Raw genomic sequence first — 11,104 nt, 5'->3', positions numbered from 1 at the left:
GAAAGGATGCTGCCGTGGTGTTCTTATTGGGCCCGTTGAAGCCCAAACGAACGGGAGGCTGGCTTGGCTGGTCGCCCGAGCACAGCAGGGTTCTCTCTGCTCTTTCGATTAGTACCACCTCGCTTGCGGAGAGGGGAGAGGCGGTCGAGTGAGCTATAAAAGGAGGGGGAGGGCAGCAGGAGAACTCATACCTTTCTCGGCCTTTTGGCTAAGATCAAGCGTAGTATCTGTTCTTATCAGTTTAATATCTTATATGTGGGCTATGTGTCCACAACGATATTAAATTTATTTTTTGTGAGGGAGGGTCCATCACAGTGCCACTGGGGCCTTTAGGTGTTGCACTACAGCCCAGGCAGGCGCACCCCAACCAAAACTAGCTTAAACTTTTTGAGTTCCTTTAAAATCAAAGTTCAAATGTTTTCAAGTTTATGATTATGAAAATCTGCCTGGGCCTCTCTCACTGCACGGTTCAGATTTTGCTGTGTCAAACTTGCTGCCGTTCTGAACTTTCTTTCAGTTTCTAGCGGCCACAAAGCAAAGCTGATCTGCTGTGGCAAACTTGCTGCCGTTCTGAACTTGTTTCAGTTATATGTTCTCAAGGTCTCGCCTAATGGTCTGAAAATCCAGCAGCGGCAGCAGGAACTGTCACGCTGCTCGGTCAGGACTCTGCAGCGGCAACATGCCATGCTGATTTCTGCGTCGAATTTGGCCTGTTGGAATCTGTTTATTTGGTAGTACTTGCTGACGCTGTGATGGGTAAAATGAAAACACAACCACATTCTGAACTTGTTGCAGCTATGAAGGGGAACATACAAGTCGAGAAATCCCATCATTTTGTTTTCTCAAGCGCTTCCTTTATCCATGTGTTGAGCCATCAACTAAATGATGTCTGTGCTGCCCAACTTCAAGGAAGTCTGTTTACCATTCTGTAAGTGCACGAGTATAGCACTTATATATCAGTAATGTTGAGGAACAGAGATTTGTATTCTATTATGTGTTTAACTACTCTTTTTTTTGAATAGTTTGGATTGCTTACTACTCTTGTTTAACATTTTACATGTGCATGCTTAGAAATAAAGAAGGGGGGGGGGGGGGGGGGGGGGGGTTAAACAATATAATACATCGGTTTACATGAAAGTGTGATCCGCATAAAAGGATGCTACCATCTCCTTGTCTGTCTGCTTATGCCTGTTATGAAAATTTCTCATGTAGTACATCCTTTTCCCTGACCAGTCTTTTCTAGAGTCGGAGAACAGAGCAAGTAAGTATTCTGAAGCAAGAACCATCAGCATCCACTTCAGCCACTGGTGGGCCATTCAAGCTTCCGAGCCATAACTGAAACTCACGACCGAAAAGGATTTGATTTCTTGGTGAAACAGACTCTACTATACAACCACTGGAAAGCTTCTTCCTGGAAAACAACGAAGCCGTAATCCGAGGATGCTGAACATCACATACCATACTAGCTAGTATCTGCATAACCCTACTTACTGCAACTACAAAATAAAGGAAGAATATATATCACTTTAAACAGGAAAAGACTGCCGCAAGCAGTCAGAGAAATGACAATAGATTTAAAGCACTCCCAGCGCTGATACTGGAAGGCACTTTAATCAACTAGAGTGGGTTTTTACTACCTCTGTCCGGATTTATTAAGCCCCCTGGTATTTTGAGCCAAACTTTGACCATTCATATGACTAATAAATACAGAATATATGCTACACTCTGACGACAAGAACTGTTGATTGCCTCGGAATTGATCCCCCAATTAATGTGCTCACTTTCACTTTGGAAATCCAGGACAGCAATAATACCCCCGAGCGTTTTTGAAATATCTGAAACAATAACTGAATTGTCAAAGGCCAGGTACAAACTGAACGAATAAGATTTCTGTTCACTGTAATACGTCAGGAACCTACCGCCATCTCTGATAACAATAACATCACATCACCCTTTTCTTTTTGCATGCATGATCCAACAGATATTTGCTCAGTAATCTGTGACAAAAACATATCACTTGTCCAGAACTCCAGATGATCGTCAGAAGATGGGAAACTCATCACCGAAGAGGAATTCTTGGGGAAATGGACTCTGCTATATTTTGGATTCACACTGCCCTGACATTTGTCCAAAACTCCAGATGATCTTCAGAAGATGGCTGCAGCAACCGATAAAACCAACAAGTCAAGCTGATTTCGATGCTTTTATATGTATCCGATCACCTTTGGTACTTCATTCTTGTCATATACTACCAACTGAAGTATTTAGAACTGTGAGATACTACTAAGAATAAAATGTACATTGAAGATTATTTTTTCTTTATTTAACTGAACCTAGTGAAGTTTCCGCTTTCTACCGAAAGTCGCTTTTGGTTGAACAACACACATGCTCTCCTAGAGATTGCAACCTACTTTGAACATAATTTACTATTCCCAGCTTCCTGTATTTTGTCCTGGTGCTGTGTATTGCTTTCAGAGAAAAATAACCCAAACATGGTAATTGTACCAGTAGCCATCACAGTTTATCAGAGATAATGCCGAGCTACGTCAATGGTACGTTCTCCATGCACTTTACATGGCTTGATGATTGATCTCTACAGCTCTCTCTGACATTCATACGGTTTCCCATCCCTTGAAATTTCTCGTATCTCGTCCCAGACTCACGCAGTGCTGTAGTCGCCAACGTCGTCCTTCAAGCTCGGCTCGTCCCCACATGTCAGAGACAGCGAGCGGAACGAACAGGGATAAACCGGAAGCCATAGTACTGGGCCGTGGTGTTCTTGTCGGGCCTGTTGAAGCCCAAACGAACGAGAGGCAAACGCATAGGCTGCTTGGCTGGTCGCCCAAGGCAGCAGGTTTCCCGCTCTTTGGTTTCGTTTCGTTTCCTTTAGTACCACCTCGCTTGCGGAGGAGGGAGAGGCGGTCGAGATAGCTATAAAACGAGGGGGGAGGGCTCACCCTGTGCGTTCGGTTTATTCGGTTTATATGGTTTGGTTTATACGTTTTTTTGGTTTGTACGGTATTAATACTTCAGTAAATATGATATGAAATTAAAATATGGTTCGGTTTTGGTATATACCAAATTATTTCGGTATGGTTTCGGTATATACCATAAAAACCAAAGTTGACGCGAATTTAAAAATGACATAATAATAATTTGCAAATTTATGACTCAAAACACATACTATTTTACACAAATAGTATATGACTATATATATAAGTACATATGCATGCATTAATTCATCTGTTGATGGTTATGGACGTGCTTAGCATTTTAAAAAGAGAAAAATGACTATGTTACAAGAAAATTTTACATGCTTATTAGTGAATTTGACTCATGTACAAGAAAAATGACAACTTGTATGGTTGTTCATCTCAAGAAATATAAATTTATTTTTACTTCGGTTTATTCGGTTAACCGTTCGGTTTTTGATATATACCATAAAAACCAAAGTTTAAATCGGCATGAAAAGTTCATACCATACCGAAACCAGAAACCATAAAAACCACAAAATCGATTCGGTTTATTTTTGGTATGGTTTTTCGGTTCGGTTTTGAAATGCACAGGGTGAGGGAGCACTAGTAGAAAAAGGGCCTTCGCCTCTCCCTTTAGTCCCGGTTCAATCCAGAACCGGGACTGAAGGGCACGACCACGTGGAGCTCCACCTTTAGTCCCGGTTGGTGTACCAACCGGGACTAAAGGAAATTTTATGATTTTTTTTGATTTTTTTGAATTTTTTTATTTTCAAATTTCTGAATTATTTTAACCTCTAGTCTGTAATCACCACCCCTCATCAATTCTCAATTTATCCTCTAATCACCCCTTATCATTCCAAATCATCTAACTTCCCGAACGGTCACCCATCCTCCCACTCCCTCAGCCTGAGCACGCTTAACTTCCGGATTCTATTCTCCCTCGCTCCAAGTCTGCACTTGTTGTTTTCCTGACAATACTAAGATGTCAATCCTATTAACCTTCAGGAATTTTGCTTGAGCATGAAGTGACACATTTCATAGTTTTATTTTGAAACTATTGTTTTAAAAAACAATAATTATTTAGTAACACTAATATTTCTTGAATAAGTAGTTTGACCATTGTTTGACCACAGTTTGACCATAGTTTGACCAGATTTGACCAAAATTCAAAAAAACTGAAATAATTATTTAATAACACTAATATTCTTGAATAATATTTAGTAACACTAATACTTCTTGAATAAGTAGTTTGACCATAGTTTGACCAGATTTAATGAAAATTAAAAAAAACTAAAATTTGAGCATAACTTTTTTTCCTTTTGGAATTTGAGAATTCTACAAATTTGCAAACAGGCCGTAGGCGGTCTCCATCGGATGTAACTTTTCGAGTAGATGATTTTTCATATAAAAACTTTTTCATCCGAGTTAGTATGCAAAAGTTATGCCCATTTTTACAAATTTCAGAGAGATTTTGCAAATAAAGTCAAAATTCACATTTGCAAATTTTCCCAACAACTAGACCATATATCACATGGGAAACTTATTTTCTTTTATTTTTTTGACATTTCCATCATTTTTTTATTTTTTTTAAACTAAAAAGGCGATCGGGGGGGGGGGGGGTAGAGTTTGAAAATTGGACCTTTAGTACCGGTTCGTGGCACGAACCGGGACTAAAGGTCTCAATCCCATTAGTCCCGGTTCGTGCCTCAAACCGGGACTAAATGTCTAATCTTTAGTCCCGGTTTGAGGCACGAACCGGGACCAATGGTTGTGGGCCAGGAGCAAGGCCCATTGGTCCCGGTTCATCCCACCAATCAGGACCAAAATGTCCAGATGAACCGGGACCAATGGCCCACGTGGCCCGGCCGGCCCCCTGGGCTCACGAACCGGGACCAATGCCCCCCATTGGTTCCGGTTTCTGGACTGAATCGGGACTAATGGGCTGATCCGGCCTGGACCAAAGCCCTATTTTCTACTAGTGGAGGGCAGCAGGACAACTCATATCTTTCTCGGCCTTTTGGCTAAGATCAAGTGTAGTATCTGTTCTTATCAGTTTAATATCTGATATGTGGGCCATGTGCCCACAACGATATTAAATTTATTTTTTCTGAGGAACGGTCCATCACAGTGGCTTGCCATTGGGGCCCTCAGGTGTTGCACTACAGCCCATGCAGGCGCACCCCAATCAAAACCAAGTTAAGGCCTCTTTTGGTTCATAGGATAGGATTATCGTAGGAATAGGAAAATTGTAGGAAATGAGATGACATGTAACTCAAATCCTATGAGTAGGAATAGGAAACGAGATGTCATTTGGTTCACACCAAAGGAATTTTTCCATTGAGTCTAGGCTCATTTTTATTTTCCTATGAAATATGGAGGATAGGAACCAATCCTATGTAGGAATAGGAATCCATTCCTATGAATCAAAGGGCTCTAAAGGAAAAAATCCTATAAGAATCATATCCTCTAGAATTCCTATGAAATTCCTCCAAACCAAAGGAGGCCTAAAATTTTAAATTCCGTCAAAATCAAAGTTATAATTATATTCCCTTGACCCCTCCTTTGTAGGGAGGGGTTCTTAACGCGCAGGTGCGCTCTGAACTTCGTAGATTTAGCAGCGGTTTGGACTGTCGCTCTGGAGATTGCATGCTAAAGTCTACTGGTGTATGATTATGTGCTGATTGCTGGTTTGTAGGACCCAGTTTATGTGCTGATTGCTGGTTTGTAGGACCCTGTTTATGTGGAGATTGCATGCTAAAGCCCTTTGAACAAGTTTATGTGCTGATTGCTGGTTTGTAGGACCCTGTTTATTTGGAATTCATTGCAGCAGGAAAACGAAAACACCACCATCCTGAACTTGTTGCAGCTATGATGGAGCAAAGCTAAGATTAAGAACATTGATGTATCGTTTACTCTCACCCCTTTTTCTAGTGGTTAATTGCCACCCAAACAAACAAGTCAAGGAATCCCAGCAGCATTTGTTTTTTCAATCGCTTCTATCATCCATGTGATGTGTTGAGCCACGATGAGTAATGTCTGTGCCTGCCCAACTTCAGGAACTTGTTCACATAAACTTGTTTACCCGTTTGTAAGTGCACGAGAACAAGACTAATGTGTCAGTAATGAAGAAGAATAGATATCTCTGCTTACTGTAACCCTACTTACTGTAACTATAAAATAAAGTACAATGATAATGAATTTCTCTTTTAACAGAAGAAAGACTGCCCGCAATCACCTAGAGAAATGACGATACATTAAATTGTTGACTGGTCTAGTTGTTAGACTGTATATACGTAGCCTCTGTATATCTGTATTGTAACATTGTATTGTACCCCTTGGGTACCTCTATATAATGAGATAGCCACACCTCAGATTAGGGGTGTCGAGCAGTTCCCAAATCATATGTTTAACATGGTATCAGTTTAGGTTACGATGTCTTCCGCTGCCGCCGCCACCGCCGCCGTCGCACCGATCTTGGTTCCTCCCGCCGCCGCCGCGGTGCCGGCTCTCGCTACTGCCTCGTCGTTTCTTGCCTCGCAGCCTCTCGCGATGGCCCATGGTGTCTCGTCGTCGCCTCGCTCCCCGATCGGATCGGGAGACCGCGGCGCCACCCCGATCGGTGCTCCCTCTGGCGCTGCTCCTCCTGCGGGGGCCTTCCTGCGATCCATGATGGGCCGCCGCCGCCGTCGTCTTGGCCGGCGCTGCCCCAACCCTATGGCGCGCCGCCCCTGCAGCAGCCCTACGGCGTCCCGCCACCTCACTCCTACTACGGCGCGCCGCCGCCGCAACCCTACTTGGCGCCCGCGCCGCCTCAACCCTACCTGGCTGTAACGCCCTCGATGCGGCTATAGCTCCCACGTGTCGAGGCACGACTTAGAGACATAACCACATTGAAAGCAATGTCGCAAGTTAGGCAATCTTCACAACATCCCATGTAATATAGATAATAAAAGGGGAGATACATAGTTGGCTTACACTCGCCACGTCAATCAAAGTACATAAATAGCATTACATCAATCAAACACTCATGGCCCGACTACGGCACCAAAATAAAAGATAACCCAACATGCGACACGGTCCCAATCACCCCAACTGGGCACCACTACTAATCATCAGGGAAAGACACGTAGTAACGGCGTGAGTCCTCGTCGAACTCCCACTTGAGCTCAAGCGCGTCATCTGGAATGGAGTCATCAGGCCCTGCATCTGGTTTGGAAGTAATCTGTGAGCCACAGGGACTCAGTAATCTCGCACCCTCGCGATCAAGACTATTTAAGCTTAAAGGGAAGGCAAGGTAAAATATGTGGAGCTGCAGCAAGCAACTAGCATATATGGTGGCTATCCTGTTCGCAAAAGAGAGCGAGAAGAGGAGGCAAAGCGCGAACGAGTAACTAGAGAACATCCTGCGGCAAGCATTACTCCAACACCGTGTTCACTTCCCAGACTCCGCCGAGAAGAGACCATCACGGTAACTCACACTGTTGATTCATTTTAATTAAGTTAAGGTTCAAGTTATCTACAATCGGACATTAATAAATTCTCATCTGCCCATAACCGCGGGCACGGCTTTCGAAAATTCAAATCCCTGCAGGGGAGTCCCAACTTAGCCCATGACAAGCTCTCACGGTCAACGAAGGAATAGACCTCCTCCCGAGACATTCCGATCAGACTCGGTATCCCGGTTCTTCAAGACACTTCGACAAGTTAAAACAAATCCAGCAACACCGTCCGAATGTGCCGACAAATCCCGATAGGAGCTGCACATATCTCGTTCTCAGGGCATACTCAAATGAGCCAGACGTCGGGTAGGCCAGCCCAGAGTTGCCCCTGGTAGCTCCGGACATCGCTCGGTTGGACCAACACTCAGAGGAGCACTGGCCCGGGGGGGGGGGGGGGTTTAAAATAAGATGACCCTCGGGCTTCGGAAACCCAAGGGAAAAGAGGCTAGGTGGCAAATGATAAAACCAAGGTTGGGCATTGCTGAAAAAGATTTAATCAAGGCGAACTATCAAGGGGTTCCCATTATCACCCAACCGCGTAAGGAACGCAAAATCCGGGAACATAACACCGATATGATGGAAACTAGGGCGGCAAGAGTGGAACAAAACACTAGGCGAGAGGCCGAGCCTTCCACCCTTTACCAAGTATATAGATGCATTAAGATAACAAGGCGATATAATGATATCCCAACAAGTAAATAATATTCCAACAAGGAACAGTCTCCAATCTTCACCTGCAACTAGCAACGCTATAAGAGGGGCTGAGCAAAGCGGTAACATAGCCAATCAACGGTTTGCTAGGACATGGTGGGTTAGAGGTTTGACATGGCAATTTGGGAGGCATGATAAGCAAGTGGTAAGCATCGTAGCATAGGCATAGCAAAAGAGCGAGCATCTAGCAAAGCAAAGATAGTAGTGATTTCGAGGGTATGATCATCTTGCCTGCAAAGTTGTCAGAGTTGACTGGATCCTCGAAAGCAAACTCAACGGGCTCCTCATTAGCGAACTCATCTCCCGTATCTACCCAAACAAGACAAACAAGCAACAAGGACACAATCAACCACGTGCAAGGCTCAAACAATATGATGCAAGGATGGTATGCTATGCGGGATGCAATATGTGATGCATATGCAAGATTTGACAAGGAATGCATGAACCTGGCCTCAACTTGGAAATTCAAGTGTGCCACTGGAAAGATGAGATGAAATCGCTTGAAAACAATATAAAGAACACCGGAATCGGAGTTACGGTTTGGAAATGGCAAGCAATTCAAATATGACCACGTTCTGCGATTTACAGCAAGTAGCCAACTAGATGCAACAAGATGAACATGCTATAGCACCCAAACATGGCATCAAAATACATGATAGGGATCCATTCATGATGCTTAACAAAATAGGAACACTTAGCTACGACCAATTCATCCATTAACAGGTTCAAACAAGCATGACAAAAATGCATTTGGTAAACAGATTTCAGACTTAGTGAAATAACACTTGTCTGGAATTTCAGATCAGATAGTACACTTTGGAGCATGAAAACTATATGCTACAGGACCCAAACATGGCAAAGTAAAGCATGGCATGGAGTTACGCAAAGAGCTTAACAAAAGTCCCTTAGTGACCTTGAGCCAAAAGGGATCAGAAAATACATTTGCAAGCATGTGAACATGGCAAAAACATAATCAGTTCTCAGACTTAGTGAAAACTGGAGCATGCTGAAACAGATATCAAGTAGGCATGTTTACGAGCTCGATGCACTCACTACAGACCAAGTCATGACAAACTAAGCATACACCCATCAAGAATACACAAAATACAAGCTATACATGGCAAGAACAATAACATAGCATGCACGGATCAACTACAACATCCTCGACAAAATTGCTAACAAGTAGACAATCTGCCCAGATTCACGAAATGACAAAAGTAGAGCTCGATTGACTCAAGCTAGGGTGCTCCATAATTGCAAACAAAGACATGGATGGATAGAGCACTACAAGATTAACAAAACATCCTTACTGATCATCCTCAAAAAAGGCACGGATCACTAGGAAACAACAAGAACATATGGCAGATTGAGATAAATAGATCAATGACTTGGTGGAAATGCTAAGTCCCTGAAATCAGCATTAACGAATGCACCACTTTGCATGCTTGTGCTAGTCACCACACACATCACAAAAATACATGGATTGCACCTCTGGATAGATGGCAAAACATATAACAAAACTCATGTAGAGCTCAGGGGCATATCATGCACACATTAATCATGGCAAAAATGACAAATGTCTAATTGGAGCAGCAGATCTGACAATTATCTCAAATAGCACTCTTCTAACAACATTTAGGGCATCAAGATGAACTCAAATGACAATGATGCAATGAGATGAAATGATGTGCTCTTTGAAGCAAACATTTTGATATGCTATATGCCCAAAACGGAGCTACGGATGCAAAGTTACAATGAGATGAACATAGCCAAAATATTAGGGTTTCGGGCAAAAAGTCAATCTGAGACAAATCCCAAATCTAGATCCAGCCGGCGCGCTTTACGAGGATGGCCGGGATGCACTGTTCGCCGGAGATGGAGGAGAAGCGGGGGCCGGCCTTGACGTCGGGGATCGCCGGAGAGGCGGGAAGGCGACGAGACGGCGGCCTCGGGCTCTCCTGGCCACGGCGGACGTCGGCGGCGAGAAGCCGGGCGGCGGAAGGAGGCGAGGCGACCTCCCGCTCCGGCGAGGTCGCACGGTGGTCGGAGCAGATGCGACGGAGGGCGGTGGGCGGCTCGGCGTGAGGAGGCGGGCAGCGTTGGGGAGAAGAAGAGGCGGCGGGGCGCGGCGGATCTGGCCCGCGCGGTCGGCGGGGAGGGCCGGCCTCGGGCCCTCGCGGGCCGGCGGCGGGAGGCGGTGAAGTGGGCGCTGCCAGGCCACGTGGCGCGCGCGGATAGGTCGGCCGAGGCGGCGGACGCGTCCGGCGCCGTCCGGACGTGTCCGGCGGCGGCGGAGGTGATTTTTTTAGGGTTTGGACGGGGGAGATCCGGATTTTCAAGGAGGGATCTTTATATAGAGGTAGAGGGAGCTAGGAGTGTCCAAATGAGGTGCGGTTTTCAGCCACGCGATCGTGATCGAACGCTCTAGATGATGAAGAGGGTTTTGGTGGGTTTTGGGCTAAATTGGAGGGGTGTTGGGTTGCAACACACACGAGGCCTTTTCGGTCCCTCGATTAACCGTTGGAGTATCAAACGAAGTCCAAATGGTACGAAACTTGACAGACGGTCTATCGGTAGTAAACCAAGGCCGCTTGGCAAGTCTTGGTCCAATCGGGAAATGTTTAATCCCCACATACGAAAGAAAGGTAGAATTGACCACCGGAGGAGAACGGAGCGCTGGAATGCAAAACAGACAACGGGGAAAATGCTCGAATGCATGAGATGAACACGTATGCAAATGCAATGCACATGATGACATGATATAAGATGCATGACAACGACAACAACACACGGAGACAAAAACCCGAACCCGAGAAAATAAAATAACTTAATGCCGGAAACGGCAAGAGTTTGAGTACATATTGGGGAAATCATATCCGGGGTGTTACAACACTCCACCACTACGAAAGGATCTCGTCC

General features: G+C 44.7%; 2 pseudogenes; both read left to right on the top strand.

Moving 5' to 3' along the window:
- Window positions 1-187: 187 nt before the first annotated feature.
- On the top strand, window positions 188-367 carry LOC123132687 (uncharacterized; annotated as a pseudogene).
- A 4,608-nt stretch (window positions 368-4,975) lies between these two features.
- LOC123132683 (uncharacterized) lies at window positions 4,976-5,160 on the top strand (annotated as a pseudogene).
- Window positions 5,161-11,104: the final 5,944 nt, after the last annotated feature.

The sequence above is a fragment of the Triticum aestivum genome, chromosome 6A (genome assembly GCF_018294505.1).
Source record: "Triticum aestivum cultivar Chinese Spring chromosome 6A, IWGSC CS RefSeq v2.1, whole genome shotgun sequence".
Lineage (NCBI taxonomy): Eukaryota > Viridiplantae > Streptophyta > Magnoliopsida > Poales > Poaceae > Triticum > Triticum aestivum.
Note: the sequence above shows the minus strand (reverse complement) of the source record. Positions and strands in the feature narration are given on the sequence as shown.